General features: G+C 37.8%; 1 protein-coding gene and 1 long non-coding RNA gene across 4 annotated transcripts in view; one reads left to right on the plus strand and one right to left on the minus strand.

Annotated features, from left to right (window-relative positions):
- Nucleotides 1-16,716, minus strand: part of RSPO2 (R-spondin 2) — a 223,442-nt gene that overhangs the window by 181,310 nt on the left and 25,416 nt on the right. The gene's annotated exons all lie outside the window — the stretch shown is intronic.
- Nucleotides 484-12,556, plus strand: LOC116532539. 2 transcript variants are annotated; one of them, XR_004260898.1, is made up of 2 exons: nt 484-496; nt 12,467-12,556. It is a non-coding gene; the product is annotated as an uncharacterized LOC116532539 (long non-coding RNA). The 2 variants fall into 2 exon arrangements; XR_004260897.1 differs by lacking the exon at nt 484-496 and adding an exon at nt 7,812-7,822.

Genomic DNA, 16,716 nt, shown 5'->3' on the forward strand with positions numbered 1-16,716 from the left:
ATTACCTCTTAATATGTTCATTCATACCAAGTAAGCCATCAGTTTCATCTTTTTAACATCCCTTTTGAAGGCTCTGGCATGCTTCAGCTGGACTAGTTCACCTTTGTGCCTGATATCCAGTTTTCATTCTGGGATGTCTCCTTGCCGTCTTCCTAAGGATTCCATTTCTCTCTTACCTCTGGTGGACTTTGTTTCCTGTGTCTCATAACTTCCTTTTTCCTAATCTTTCATTGTGGTAAAGGATATTCTCCAAGAGTTTCCTAAAAATTTTGCAAAGGGATAAATGTTTTGAAATTTTGCACATTCAAAATATGTCCCTATTCTACCCTCACAACTGATTATTTGACTGTGTATAAAATTCTAGATTGAAATCATTCTCCTTTGGTATTTTAAAGACATTTCTTCATAGCTTTTTACCTTCTAGTATTGCTTGGCAGAAGGCAAAAGCCATTCTAACTACTGATTCTTTTTTATGTTCTTGTCCCAAAGCTTAGAGGTTTGAAATTTCACTAAAAGTACTTTGGTTTGGATTCTTTTTCCATTGACTTTGCTGGAAGTGTGATGACCTTTTACATCTGCAAATTTATGTCCTTCCATTCTGGAAATATTCTTGAGTTGTTTTGTGGATGATTTTCTTTCCCTTTTTTTTTGGGGGGGGGGGGCAACACCTATTGTTCAAATATTGGACCGTATAGAGCGGTCTTCCAATTTTTCTACATTTTCTCATCTCTTTGTCTCTTTTTCTCTACTTCTTAGTATATTCTCTCAAATTTATCCTCCAACTCTTCTAGTGTATTTTTCATTGCTTTTCTCATTTTGTTAAAATGCAAGAAGTCTCTTTTTCTTTATACAAATTTCTTTACTGTATATTAGTCTTGTTTCTTCCAAGTTGCTTTTCTGTGTTTGTGTCTTTACCTTTCATCTTTAAGGATTTGAGGATTTTCTTGATATGTGGTAATCTTTAGATATTTGCTTATATTTAAAAGTGAGATGAAAGGCTGATTAATAACACATCACACTTGGGTGATGCTTTTCAACTTAAGCTTTACCATATGGTAAAAATGGACCATAAGTAAACTGACTAAGACATTTACTAGGGGAATCCAAATATAATTTATTTAATTGTTTTCACTGGTTGATCAGGTTTCCCAGGGAAAAGTTTGCCAGCATTCTTCCAAAAAGGTAACTTCTGGAGGAACAAGGAGGGTTAGGGGTGGGTAGTGTTTGTCTTCTCTTTTCTTATTTTCCTTGCAGACTCTTCCCCTTTTATAAAAAAAAGCATTTTGCTGAATATTTAGGGGGGTTTCAAGAAAGAGCAAAAGTAGAGGCATGCAAGTCTGTTCCATTGTTATTTTTCTTCATGTTTTTTGCCTTTATTCATTCAACAGATATTTATTGATGTCCTTTATATTGACATTGTTAGGGTGCTGAGGATACAGCAATTAGAAAGGAAGAAAAGATCCTTCCCCTTATGAAACTTACATCCCAACTAAGAAGAGTTAAAAAATAAAAAGTAAATAAACAAAAGATTGTCTTTGGCTTTCAAAGTTTTTATTTTAGTACTTTTTATTCTGATACAATATTTAAAACTCCCAAATAGCCTTTTCCAAGTGTCACCAGTTACTTAAAGCTTACTCATTTCCTTTATCATTTACTTTATAGCTATGCATTTTAAAAATATAAACCATTGACAAGTAAATTTTAAACATGGTCTGTTACTCCTAAATACTTAATTGTATACTTCCTGAGACAGTAACATCTACTTATATAACCTCAATATTGTCAAAATTAGAAAACTTAATATTGATGTAATATTACTGTATAATCTAAAGTCTATATTCAAACATTCTGAGCTGTCCAATATGTTCAATAAGTTACAAACTTATTCCCCAAACCAGGATTGAGTTGAGAAGTATATGCTACACCTACTTGTCATACCTGTTTGTCCCCTTTAGCCTAGAACTGTTCCTTAGACTTACTTTGTCATTCATAGCCTTGATGTTTTTCAAAAGCACCATTCATTTTGTTCAGTGTCCTTCAGTTTGGCTTTGTCTGATGTTTCTTCATAACCTGATTAAGGTTATGCTTTCTATGGAATTGATGCAGTATCCACCATAGGACATCACATCAAGAGGAACATGACATTGGTCTGTCCCATCATGTCAAGAAGAAGAGGATGTTGATCTGTTTCATTACCCAGTACTTAATTAAGATGTTGTCAGGATTTTACATGGTAAAGTCACTATTTTTCCTTTTGACATTAATAATTAATGTATGGAAAACACTTTGAGACTGTGTAAAGTCCTTGTTCTCATTAAACTTTCACACACTAATTTGGGTATATATTAGTAATTTTTTGTCTGATCAATTATTGCTCTGATGGTTGCCAAATGATAACTTTCTAACTATATTTTTTTTTCCACAATTATTAGTTGCCATGCTACTGTAAGAAAGAGCTTTTTCAGTTGGGCTCAGTGGCTTGTTCTTGTAATCCCACCACTTTGGGAGGCCAAGGAAGGAGGATCACTTGTGGCCAAGAATTTGAGACCAGCCTCAGAAATATAGTGAAACCTTGTCTCTGTCAAAAAATGAAATAAAATAAAATAAACAAATAAAAATTACCTGGCCATGATGGTGTCTGTCTGTAGTTCTAACTATTTGGGAGGCTGAAGTGGAAGGATTGCTTGAGCCCAGGAGTTGGCAGCTGCAGTGAGCTATGATCATATCATAAGTTTACATGCATTTTTGCCTGGGTGAAAAAGGGAGGGAGGGTGGGGATGAAGGTTTCTCTTCTCCAGGAATGATTGATTGATATCAATATGGACCCATGGATTCTTATTTTGTTTAATGAGTTACATTGTGTTATTATATTTATTTTGATGCTCAGTTTGTCCCAGATTTGGCCTGTGAGGAAATCTTAAACTGGGTTCTATGTCCTTCTGCTATGTTCTCAACATACTTTGAATACATTTTTACTTTTTCATATGATCATAACTTCCAGACTCATCTTGTCTTTTCTCTGTTCAAGCCTGGAATGTGTCTACTCCAGGCAGTCTTCGCTCCTTTTAGTGGAGAATTATATTTTGAAATGAAAATCTAGATGCCGAGTATATACATTACTGCTGCAGTGTCATAGCTTCTAGCTCTTCTCAGTCAGAGGAAAAACCATGAGTTCTTTATGTACTTCCCTATTCCAATCCAACACTCAGTTTATTCTAGCCATTCTTCTTTCCATATTTGTAACTACTTCTGTAACAGTGATAAATGTGAATTGCAAAGAAATATAGAGTCATTACTTCTTTTGTTTAAGTGTCAAGAAAAGCATTACAGAGATTATATATGAGGGTCTTGAAGCCTGAGTTGGATTTTATCAGAGAAGTAAGAAAGGGCATTTAAGTCAAAAGTGATAGAAGAGGGAAAACAGAGAGATATAAAGTCAAATAGTTGTCTAACCGACCAATGTGCTATTGGGGTGTGGCACAGACTTAAGGAGGGAAGATGAGGGTTTAGACTGGCAAAGTAGATTACAGCCAGATTGTAAGTGGACTTCCATGAAAACAAATACAAATTTTATCTTCAATGCACTGAAGATTTTCAATTTTAAGCAGAAGTTGTAACATATTCGATTCTGCGTTAAAAAGATAATTATTTTGGCAATACTGAGAATGCATTGAAAGAAAACCAATTAAGAGGTTGGTTACAAAAAAATATATATCTCATATACATGATGTACATGAGACATCAGTACTATGCCCCATGCCTGAAGGAAGCTTATTTAACACACATATTTTTTTCCATAGGGCACATCACGTTCTTCTTGCACTTAGGAACACTAGACAGCTTTTTTTGTATATATGTGTATATATATTTACACATGTATATAATCATATGATTCATTATAATATTATCTGACCATATTATATATGATATATATATACACATACATTACAGTTGATTTTCATTATTTATGATGGATATGTTCTATAAAATTACTATAAACACTTGTTAAGTGAATACTGAAACACTGTTCCTAGGAGAAATACAGGCTTAGGTTCCTACAAGCCTTTGATCACAATATTTTCATCAACAAATTGCTACATAATCTTATTTCATCCATGCTTCTGTTTAAAGATGCTTCATTTAATACATATTGTTAATACATTAATGCCAAACTCATGGCAACACTATTATGTCTCATGCCTGAAGGAAGCTTATTTAATACATATATTTTTTTCCATAAGGCACATCGCATTCTTCTTGTGCTTATGAACACTAGACAGTACTTTAACACTACAGTCGGAAACCATTTTAAATAATAAAACCATTGGCCGGGCACAGTGGCTCATGCCTATAATCCCAACACTTTGGGAGGCAGATCATCTGAGTTTGAAACTTTGAGACCAGCCTAACAAAAATGGAGAAACCCCATCTCTACTAAAAATATAAAATTAGTCAGGCATGGTGCCGTACGCTTGTAATACCAGCTACTCAGGAGGGTGAGGCAGGAGAATCACTTGAATCCAGGAGGCGGAGGTTGCAGTGAGCCAAGATCGTGCCATTGCACTCCAGCCTGGGCAACAAAAGCAAAACTCTGTCTCAAAAAAAAGAAACCATCAACAAAAACACACAAATGTAAAAAGCCTGGCACTAAATAGATTGCAAAAGGATACTTGTTTACAGTATGAAAGCTGAACAAGAAGGCAGAGCAGCATGTTATTTCTAGATGCAGAGCAGTACCTGGAAATGTGCACATGGAGGCTCTCCAATTTTTCAACACTGTGAATATCTATGAATCCCTGTGAAAGTGTCACAGATATTGACTTTGGGGTTACAAATAAATTTTAATGAGAAGGCAAATTTGCAAATATGGAATCCCAATAATGAATACCAACTGTATATACAGAAGTACATACACATGAAACTAAACCAGTGCAATACTGGTAGAAATGAAAAGGAAGGAAGATGACCAGTTTAACGTGGGAATAGGAGAGGTAGGAAGCAAAGATGATGCTGAAGTTTCTATTTTGGAAGACTATTTATTCTATTTTGAATAAATGTTGATGTTATTACCAAAAAACGTAATCCTGAAGATTAGGAGAGTCTTAGGGGTCTCAGGAGAATGAACACAATTTTGAAAATGTTGAATTTTGGAACATGAATAGCATCCTATTCAGTGGAACTGAAGCACCTAGCAGAAGCCGTTACTAGAATTAAAAAATTCAATTATCAAGTACACATAGAATACAATGAGGCTGTGAAAATGGAAGAGGCTCTCTTGGTATGGAGACAAAACAGAAAGAGAAAAGCCTGAAAAAAACAATTAATTGTAAGGAGCCTAGAGGAAGAGAAGCAGTGAATAAGCCAAGGAGAAAACTGGTAGGAAATACTCAAATCTAAAGAACCTAAAAGGACAATTATAAGTAAAGAAGGCTGGCCAATGTTTCCTCAGAAGGATAGAAAGTAAAGGAAATAATTTACATGAAAACATGTATGTAATACAATTCTAAATATGTAACATTATTTCTATCTTGGCCTGTGTCACACTGTAATTTTTATCATGCTTCCAGATGGTAGAATGATTTAAGATCAGAAAGGTAGGTATTCCAGAAGCATACCAGAGTTCAAATAGACCAATGCAATAGTGTTTTGTGGAAATAAGAAGCAATCTGTTACTATCAACCTGAAGACAAAGAAAGATAGATACACATCAAAGATCATGAAAAGTTGATCTATGAAGCCACATTAAGAAACTGAGGTTTGAGTATCTCATCCTAGCAGGGCCTATCCGCAAGCAGAGTATGATGAGAGAACAGGGGCAAAAAACTGGGAAAGAAGACAACAGAAAGAAAAGATCAGGTATGATGAAGAGTAGGCCAGAACTTTCAGAGAGAAGACTTCTAGATTCCAGAAATGGTAAGCTAGACTATTTGAACCAACCCACCTGCTGAAAACAACTAAAAGTGTTGAATATAATATTAATAAACAGCCAAACAAGCCATTAATATAATAAGGAAATGACAGGCCAAACTAGACCCTAGGAAGGTGGCTAAGCACAAAAGCTACTTTATCCTCAGTAGCTTTGCCCAAGATAGAAATTTTGATTTTTAATTTTCTCAAGATGAAGAAAGTCCCTTGTGGCAAGAGAAATAGAAGCACACACCAATTGAGGAATAAACTAGAAGGCCTGTCTCATAATAAACTGGTACAATAGTTATACCTTCAGTGTCAAGATAGCTCACTAGTAAACCAGTTCTCATCACATCTTGCATCCTGTATTTATACATTTGGGTGGTTTAGGGACCCTGAAACACTGAATTTAAATTAAGGTGATCCTAGACTGGTAGTGTCCACAGGTGCTGGCAGAAACAAATTCAAAACCTGTCTGAAAATAATTTCATCTTGGACTCCATCATTCCTGCAAATAATTTTTCAATAACAATGACTAGCATAAAATAAAGGATAACCATACATATACACACAAAGAGCACCATAGATAAGAAACAGATAAACTAAAAAGATCCATGAAGATCCCAAATGTTGGTGTCATCAGACGTACTATTAAAGAGCCATTCTTTAATGTATTTGAAGGAGTAAAAATGAAGCTTGACGATACCTACAGGAAATAGATTTGGCAGTAAGTAAGATATAAAAGGCTAAGGACAATAAAGCTTTGGGAAGAAAAGAGAGGATTTTCTTTGCATCCGTACATGCCTATATAATGAATAGAAAATAATATCATTTTAATCAAAATGCATTAGTAAGTCCCTACTATATAGCAGATATCTGTTGCTTTTGCATGTCTAAACTTTCCATCTCCCCTTCCTAAAAAAGCAAACTTATTTTCCTTAAAATTACCACCCATCCAACCTCATCCATTTATAAGTAAGGCTTATCTTTCTGTAGATCACAAGAGTGATAACATGACCCCAGTCTGATCAATTAAAGCATTCTATTTTCCTTGTCACTATAATTGATTCAGGAGTAAGACTGTTTCCCAAGACAAACCAATGAAAATAGAACTTTTGATGGAACTCTTGAGTGAGCTGAAACTGCTGAGGTTACTAAACTGGTAATTTGTGAGTCTGGTGGCTATCTTGAAGACATGAGGAGAGTTTGCCTGTTGTATTAGCTCATTTTCACACTGCTAGAAAGAAATACCCACTACTGGGTATTTTATAAAAGAAAGAGGTTTACTTGACTCTCAGTTCTGCATGCCTGAGGTGGCCTCAGGACGCTTACAATCATGGCAGATGGGGAAGTGAGCACTTTCTTCACAAGGTGGCAGGAGGGTGGGAGGGAGGGAGGGAGAGAGAGAGACAGAGAGAGAGAGAGAGAGAGAGAGAGAGAGAAGGAAAGGAGGAAGAGTTCCTTATTAAACCATCAGCTCTAGTGAGAGCTCACTCACTACCTTGAGAACAGCCTGGTGGAAACCACTGCCAGGAACCAGTCACCTCCTACCAGGTCTCTCCCTCCACAGCTGGGGTTTACAATACAAGATGAGATTTGCATTTGCATGGGGACACAAAACCTAACCACATCACCTGTGAACACCAAAACCAGTAAAAGAAAAGATAAAACAGAAAAACAGATTCCTGATGACATTCTTTCTAGATTCTACGTCTAAATATCTGACACATTTCCATTTTATGAGCTAGTACATTTCCCTGTCTTACTTAAACCAGTTTGAATTGAATTGAGGCTCTGTAATTTGCAAACAAAATAGTCCTGGTATAGAATAACTATATTCAGCCTGGGCAGCATGGCTCATGTTTGTAATCCCAGCACTTTGGGAGGCCCAGGTGGGTGGATCACAAGGTCAGAAGTTCTAGACCAGCCTGGCCAACACAGAAAAACCCTGTCTCTACTAAAAATACAAAAATTAGCTGGGCGTGGTGGTGGGCACCTGTAAATCCCAGCTACTTGGGAGACTGAGGCAGGAGAATCACTTGAACCTGGGAGGCAGAGGTTGCAGTGAGCAGAGATCATGCCACTGTACTCCAGCCTAGGCAACAGAGCTAGACTCCATCAAAAAAAAAAAAAAAAAAAAGGAACTATATTCGGAACCCGTGGCTAGGCATTGAGGGTGAAATATCTGAAAAAAAGAGAAAGAGTTTGTCAATAGAGGAGAAAGAAAATTTTAAATAAGGAAATGATTAGAAAATTTAGATAATGAGACTGATCTATTGCCAACCTATCCTAAAATAATCTTCTGCTGAATTTTCATAGCACCTTATTAATTACCCTTTCCTGTCTTTTAAAACAGTTTACTTTGTAGGCCAGGCACAGTGGCTCCTATCTTGTAATCCCAGTGCTTTGGGAAGCTGAGATAGGAAGACTGCTTGAGGCCAGGAGTTTGAGACTAGCCTGGGTAACACAGTGAGACCCTGTCTCTACAAAATCAAATAAAAACATTTACTTTGTATTGTAGCTTACTTTTATATCTTTGTCTATGCTATAAATCTACATGCCTCTGTAAGCAAATAATCATAAGGATTCAGAGTTATAAAGTACCTGAACACACTGAGTAGCACTTCTAATTTCATAAACTGAGGTAGGGATATGTCAGTTTTGTCTTGACATCTTACATGTATCCAGGAAGTAACACTGATTGAATAAAGAAGTGAATTTACTGAAATGAAAAGTGAAAAAAAAAAAAGAATATAAATTGAGAAAAAGCGAGAAAATATAGTAAAGAAAATATTTGTATTTGTGGGAAGGGAGAAGAAGAGATTGGAATACAGAGAAAGACAGTGAAAAAGAATAAGAGAAAGTGCAAAAATTTGAAAACATTAAGCAATATTTAGCGAATTGTGAATTCCACCAGTTGTGGGCTCCATTATAATGCTTTCTTTTAGAATACTGACACTTCCAGTTTTTTTCTGCTTATGCAAATAATAAAATTTATTATTTAACTATTCTGAGTACATGCCAGACAACAGGAAGAGAGAACTCTGGATGTGTTCCTTATGGTGGGTAAGTCCTGATTTAAATCATGAAAGCAAGTTTGAGATTGGAAGCACCCTAAACTGACTGGTAATGAGCTTATAGCAATTACTGTTGATCATCCTGGTATACTGTACTGTGGTTCTTAAGTATTTATTCCCCCTTTCTTTAGAGTATTGTTAATATTACTAATTGCCATGAAACCCAGCAGTGACTTCTTATGGGAGAAATGTAGTTTCCTGCCCCATTGGTATGTCTTGGCCATGCAACTTGCTTTGGTCAACAGCATGTAAGACCCATGCCACGTCCAAGCAGAAGCTTTAAGAACATAGGGTGTTTTTCTTGCCTTTTTCTTTAGGTGTGAGAATGACATGTTGCTATTCTGAATAAGAGGATATGCATGGCAGAGCCACAAATGAACCTCAAATACCTTTGTTGATATAAGTTATTGAGATTGAGGGATCATTTGTTACAACAGCAAAGCTGACTTATACATCATTAAGTTGGATTTGAGGCATGAACACCATTACTTTTTAAAAGTAAACTTCTGAGTGACTGTCCTTCCAAGACTATATGCTCTGAAATTAAGTTGATTAAGGGAAAAAATGCAATATTTGAAATATAATTTTGTCTATATTTATAAACATTCTTTATTTCTCAATACCTATGTTTTATATTAAAGAGAATGACCACAAAAAAAAAAAAATCAATTCACAGATCTACGGTGCCTGAGAATGTAACAAAAAAGAATCACCATAACTTCTCCCAGTAGAGACTTAGATTGCTTTGCTCTCATTGCAGAAAAATTAGACTTTACTTTAAATTGTTAAAAAAAAGAAGAAGAAAGAAGAGGAGGAGAAAAAGGAGGAGGAAGAAGAAGAAGAAAAGGAAGAGAGGAAGAGGTTGAAGAACAGGAAGAGAAAGAGGAAGAAGAGCAAGAAGAGGAGGAAGAAGAAGAGGAGGAGGAGAGAAGAAAGAAGAAGAAAAAGAAGAAGAAGAAGAAGAAGAAGAAGAAGAAGAAGAAGAAGAAGAAGAAAGGAGGAGGAGGAGGAGGAAGAAGAGGAAGAGAAGGAGGAGAAGGAGGAGGAGGAGGAAGAAGAAGAGAAGAAGAAGAAAAGAAAAAGAAGAAGAAAGAAAGAAGAAAAAAAGGAAGAAGGAAGAAAAAGAAAGAAAAAAAAAAAAAGAGGAAAGAAGAAGAAGGGAAGAAGAGGAAGAAAGAAGAAGAAAGAGGAGGAGGAGGAGGAGGAGGAAGATGGAAGACGGAAGACAGAAGATGGAAGACAGAAGAACAAAAGAAGAAGAAACCTGAGCAAGATGGCAAGCTCCAGACCTGGAGCGGCTCTGATCTACAGCTCCCAGTGAGATCAACACAGAAGGTAGGTGATTTCTGCATTTCCAACTAAGGTACCTGGCTCATCTAACTGGGACTGTTTAGATAGTTGGTGCACACCACAGAGGACGAGCTGAAGCAGGGTTGGGCGTCATCTCACCTGGGAAGTGCAAAGGGCTGGGGAACTCCCTCTCCTAGACAAGGGAAGCCATCAGGGACTGTGCCATGAGGAACTGTGCATTCCTGTCCAGATACTATGCTTTTCCTATGGTAATCACAACCCACAGACCAGGAGATTCCCTTGGGTGCTTACACCACCAGGGCCCTTGGTTCCAGGCACAAAACTGGATGGACATTTGGGCAGGCACCAAGCTAGCTGAAGGAGCTCTGTGGTGCCTGGAATGCAAGCAAGACACAACCATTCACTCCTTGGGAAAGGGGGCTGAAGCCAGGGAGCCAAGTGGTCTAGCTCAGCGGATCCCACCCCCACAAAGCCCAGCAAGCTAAGATCCACTGGCTTGAAGTTCCCACTGCCATCATAGCAGTCTGAAGTCAACCTCGGATGCTTGAGCTTGGTGAAAGGAAGGGTGTCCGCCATTACTGATGCTTGAGTAGGCAGTTTTCCCCTCACAGTGTAAACAAAGCCACCTGGAAGTTTGAACCGGGCAGAGCCTGCGGCAGCTCAGCAAAACTGCTGTAGTCAAATTGTCTCTCTAGATTTCTCCTCTCCTAGCATGGCATCTCTGAAAGAAAGGCAGCAGCTCCAGTCAGGGGTTTATAGATAAAATTCCCATTTACCTGGGACAGAGGTCCTGGGTGAAGGGGCGGCTGTGGGCACAGCTTTAGCCGACTTAAACGTTCCTGCTTGCCAGCTCTAAAGAGAGCAGCAGATCTCCCAGGACTTGAGCTCTGCTAAGGGACAGACTGCCTCCTCAAGTGGGTTCCTGACCCCCGTGCCTCCTAACTGATAGACGTCTCCCTGCGGGGGTTGACAGACACTTCATACAAGAGACCTCCAGCTGGCATCTGGCAGGTGTCCCTCTGGGACAAAGCTTTCAGAGAAAGGAACAGGCAGCAATCTTTGCTATTCTGCAGTCTCCCTGGAGATACCCAGGCAAACAGGGTCTGGAGTGGACCACCAGCAAACTCCAGCAGATCTGCAGTAGAGGAGCTTGAGTGTTAGAAGGAAAACTAACAAACAGAAAGGAATAACATCAACATCAACCAAAAGAACGTCCACATAGAAACTCCACCCGAAGCTCACCAGTACCAAAGACCAAAGGTAGATAAATCCACAAGGATGAGGAAAAACCAGCATGAAAGGGCTGATAATTCCAAAAACCAGAACATCTCTTCTCCTCCAAAGGATCGCAAATCTTCACCAGCAAGAGAACAAAACCAGACGGAGAATGAGTTTGACAAATTACAGAAGTAGGCTTTAGAAGGTGGGTAATAACAAACTCCTCCAAGCTAAAGGAGCATGTACTAACCCAATGCAAAGAAGCTAAGAACCTTCAAAAAAGGTTAGAGAAGGCCAGGCCCAGTGGTTCACACCTGTAATTCTAGCACTTTTAGAGGCCACAATGTTTGAGACCAGCTTGGGCAACACAGTGAAACCCCATCTATACTAAAATAACAAAACAAAAAAAAATTAGTCAGGCATGGCAGTGTGCTCCTGTAGTCCCAGCTAATCAGGAGGCTGAGGCAGGAGAATTGCTTGAACCCAGGAGGAAGAGGTTGCAGTGAGCCAAGATCATGCCACTGCACCTCAGCGTGGACAACAGAGTGAGACTCTGTCAAAAAAAAAAAAAAAAAAGAAAGAAAGAAAAAAGGTTATAGGAATTGCTAACTAGAATAAACAATTTAGAAAAGAATACAAATGACCTGATGGCGCTGAAAAACACAGCACAAGAACTTGGTGAAACATACACATGTATCAATAGCCAAATCAATCAAGTGGAAGAAAGAACATCAGAGATTGAAAATCAGCTTAATGAAATAAATCCTGAAGACAAGATTAGAGAAAAAAAAAAAATTAAAAAGAATGAACAGCTGGGCGTGGTGGCTCACACCCACCACTTTGGGTGGCTGAGGCAGGCGGATCACCTGAGGTCAGAAGTTCGAGACCGGCCTGACCAATATGGTGAAACCGTCTTTAAAAAAATAATAATAATAAAATTAAAAAAGAAAAAGAAAAAAGAAAAGGAATGAACAAAGCCTCCAAGAAACGTAGGACTATGTGAAGAGACCAAACCTACCTTTGTTTGGTGTACCTAAAAGTGATGAGGAGAACGGAACCAAGTTGGAAAACATTCTTCAGGATATTATCCAGGATAACTTGCCCAACCTAGCAAGACAGGCCAATATTCAAATTCAGAAAATACAGAGAACTCTACAAAGATACTCCTTGAGAAGAGCAACCCCAAGACACATAATCATCAGATTCACCAAGGTTAAAATGAAGGAAAAAATGCTAAGGGCAGCCAGAAAGAAAGGTCAGGTTACCCACAAAAAGAAGCCCATAAGACTAACAGCAGATCTCTCAGCAGCAACCCTACAAGCCAGAAGAGAGTGGGGGCCAATAATCAACATTTTTAAAGGAAAGAAGTTTCAAGCCAGAATAGAAAAGCAAATGCCGAGAGATTTTGTCACCACCAGGCCTGCCTTACAGGAGCTCCTGAAGGAAGCACTAAATATGGAAAGAAAAATCCAGTACTAGCCACTGCAAAAACATACCAAATTATAAAGACCATCGACAGTCTGAAGAAACTGAATCGACTAATGGGCAAAATAACCAGCTGGCATCATAATGACAAAATCAAATTTACATACCATAATATTAACCTTAAATATAAATGGGCTAAATGCCCCAATTAAAAGACACAGACTGGCAAACTAGATAAAGTCAGGGGCCATCGGTGTGCTATACTCAGGAGACCCATCTCACATGCATAGACACACATAGGCTCAAAATAAAGGGATGGAGGAATATTTATCAAGCAAATAGAAAGCAAAAAAAGCAGGGGTTGCAATCCTAGTCTCTGACAAAACAGACTTTAAACCAACAATGATCAAAAGAGACAAAGAAGGGCATTACATAATGGTAAAGGGATCAATGCAACAAGAATAGCTAACTATCTTATATATATGCACCCAATACAGGAGCACCCAAATTCATAAAGCAAGTTCATAAAGACCTACAGAGAGACTTAGACTACCACATAATAATAGCAGGAGACTTTAACACCCCACTGTCAATATTAGACAGATTATTAACAAGATAGAAAATTAACAAGAATATTCAGGACTTGAACTCAGCTCTGGACCAAGTGGACCTAATAGATATCTACGGAACTCTCCACCCCAAATCAAGAGAATATACATTCTTCTCAGCATTACATCACACTTATTCTAAAATTGACCACATAATTGGAAGTAAAACACTCCTCAGCAAAGGCAAAAGACTGGAAATCATAAGCAACAGTCTCTCAGATCATAGAGCAATCAAATTAGAACTCAGAATTAAGAAACACGCTCAAAACTGCACAACTACATAGGAACTGAAGAACCTGCTCCTGGATGACTACTGGATAAATAACAAAATTAAAGCAGAAATAAATAAGTTCTTTGAAACCAATGAAACAAAGACACAATGTACCAGAAGCTCTGGGGCATAGCAAAAGCAGTGTTTAGAGGGAAATTTATAGCACTGAATGCCCACAGGAGAAAGCGGAAAAGATCAAAAATTGACACCCTAACATCACATTAAAAGAACTAGGGAAGCAAGAGCAAACAAATTCAAAAGCTAACAGAAGACAAGAAATAATTAAGATTAGAGCAGAAATGAAGAAGATAGAGATACAAAAAGCCCTTCAAACAATCAACGAATCCAGGAGCTGGTGTTTTGAAAAGATCAACAAAAAATAGATAGACTGCTAGCCAGACTAATGAAAAGAAAAGAGAGAAGAAACCAATAGACACAATAAAAAATGACAAAGGGTAGATCGCCACTGATCCCACAGAAATATGAACTACCATCAGAGAATACTATAAACTACATCAGAGAATACTATAAACACCTCTATGCAAATAAACTAGAAAATCTAGAAGAAATGGATGAATTCCTGGACACATACACCCTCCCAAGACTAAACCAGGAAGAAGTTGAATCCCTGAATAGAACAATAACAAGTTCTGAAATTGAGGCAGTAATTAATAGCCTACTAAGCAAAAAAAGCCCAGGACCAGACAGATTCACAGACAAATTCTACCAGACATATAAAGAGGCACTGGTACCATTCCTTCTGAAACTATTCCAAACAATAGAAAAAGAGAAACTTCTCCCTAACTCATTTGATGAGGCCAACATCATCCTGATACCAAAACCTGACAGAGACACAACAAAAAAAGAAATTTTCAAGCCACTATCCCTGATGAACATCAATGAGAAAATCCTCAATAAAATACTGCCAAACCGAATCCAGCAGCACATCAAAAAGACACACCACCATCATGTATAGGAAGAATCCATATCATAAAAATGGCCATAATGCCCAAAGTATGCTATCCCCATCGAGATAACATTGACTTTCTTCATAGAATTAGAAAAAATACTTTAAATTCCACATGGAACCAAAAAAGGGACCGTATAGCCAAGACAATCTTAAGGAAAAAGAATAAAGCTGGAGGCATCTCGCTACCTGACTGCAAACTATACTACAAGGCTACAGTAACAAAAACAGCATGGTACTGGTGCCAAAACAGATATGTAAACCAATGGAACAGAACAGAGGCCTCAGAAATAATGCCACTCCTCTACAACCATTTGATGTTTGACAAATCTGACAAAAACAAGCAATGGGGAAAGAATTCCCTATTTAATAAATGGTGTTGAGAAAACTGGCTAGCCATATGCAGAAAACTGGAACTGGACCCCTTGCTTACATCTTATCAAAAAATTAATTCAAGATTGATTAAAGACTTAAACCTAAGACCCAAAACCATAAAAACCCTAGAAGAAAACCTAGGCAATGCCATTCAGGACATAGGCATGGGCAAATACTTCATGACTAGAACACCAATAGCTATGCCAACAAAAGCCAAAATTGACAAATGGGATCTAATTAAACTAAATAGCTTCTGCACAGCAAAAGAAACTATCATCAGACTGAACAGGCAACCTACAAAATGAGAGAAAATTTTTGCAATCTATCTGTCTGAGAAAGGGATAATATCCAGAGTCTACAAAGAACTTAAACAAATTTACAAGAAAAAACAAAAAACAAGCAACCCCATTAAAAAGTGGGCAAAGGATATGAACTGACCCTTCTCAAAATAAGACATTTATGTGACCAACAAACATTTGAAGGAAAGCTCATCATCACTGGTCATTAGAGAAATGCAAATCAAAACCGCAATGAGATACCATCTCACACCAGTCAGAATGACAATCATTAAAAAATCAGGAACCAACAGATACCAGAGAAAATGTGGAAAAATAGGAATGCTGTTACACTGTTGGTGGGAGTGTAAATTAGTTTAACCATTGTGGAAGACACTGTGGCAATTCCTCAAGGATCTAGAACCAGAAATACCATTTGACCCAGCAATCCCATTACTGGGTATATATCCAAAGGATTATAAATCATTCTACTATAAAGACACATGCACATGTATATTTATTGCAGCATTGTTTACAATAGCAAAGACTTGAAGCCAGCCCACATGCCCATCAATGATAGGCATAAGAAAATGTTGCACATATACACCATGGAATACTATGAGGCCATAAAAAAGTATGAGTTTATATCCTTTGCGGGGACATGGATGAACCTGGAAACCATCATTCTCAGCAAACTAACACGGGAACAGGAAACCAACCACCACATATTCTCACTCCTAAGTGGGAACTGAACAATGAGAATGCATGAAAACAGTGAGAGGAACATCACACACCAGACAGAGCCTGTTAGGGTGTTGGGGCCTAGGGGAGGGATAGCATTGGAGAAATACCTAATGTAAATGATGGGTTAATGAGTGCAGCAAATCACTATGGCACGTGTATACCTATGTAACAAACCTGCACGTTCTGCAGATGTATCCCAAAACTTAAAATATAATTTTGAAAAATCATAAGGCAGTCTGTGTATATAGGGGAGACCACTCCATTCTTTACTACTACCACCATGAAACTATTTACAGACTATAAATATCTTGGTTTCAGGACCCAACTGTTCATCTGATAGTTTAGTAATGGTCTCAGTACAGAAAGAAAAATATGTTTCTTGGTTTTAGAGGAAGGAAAAGGAAAACAACTCAAATGGTTGCACTTTTTAATTCCAAGTTGCAAAGGAAATGTTTTCTTTCCCAAAAAACCAGTGAAGCAAGACTCCCCTGAATTTTTACATAAAGATCAAAAAAGTAATATTATTTCAGAAAAGGTA

Source organism: Sapajus apella, unplaced genomic scaffold, assembly GCF_009761245.1.
Source record: "Sapajus apella isolate SASKATOON/1434 unplaced genomic scaffold, GSC_monkey_1.0 scaffold3, whole genome shotgun sequence".
NCBI lineage: Eukaryota > Metazoa > Chordata > Mammalia > Primates > Cebidae > Sapajus > Sapajus apella.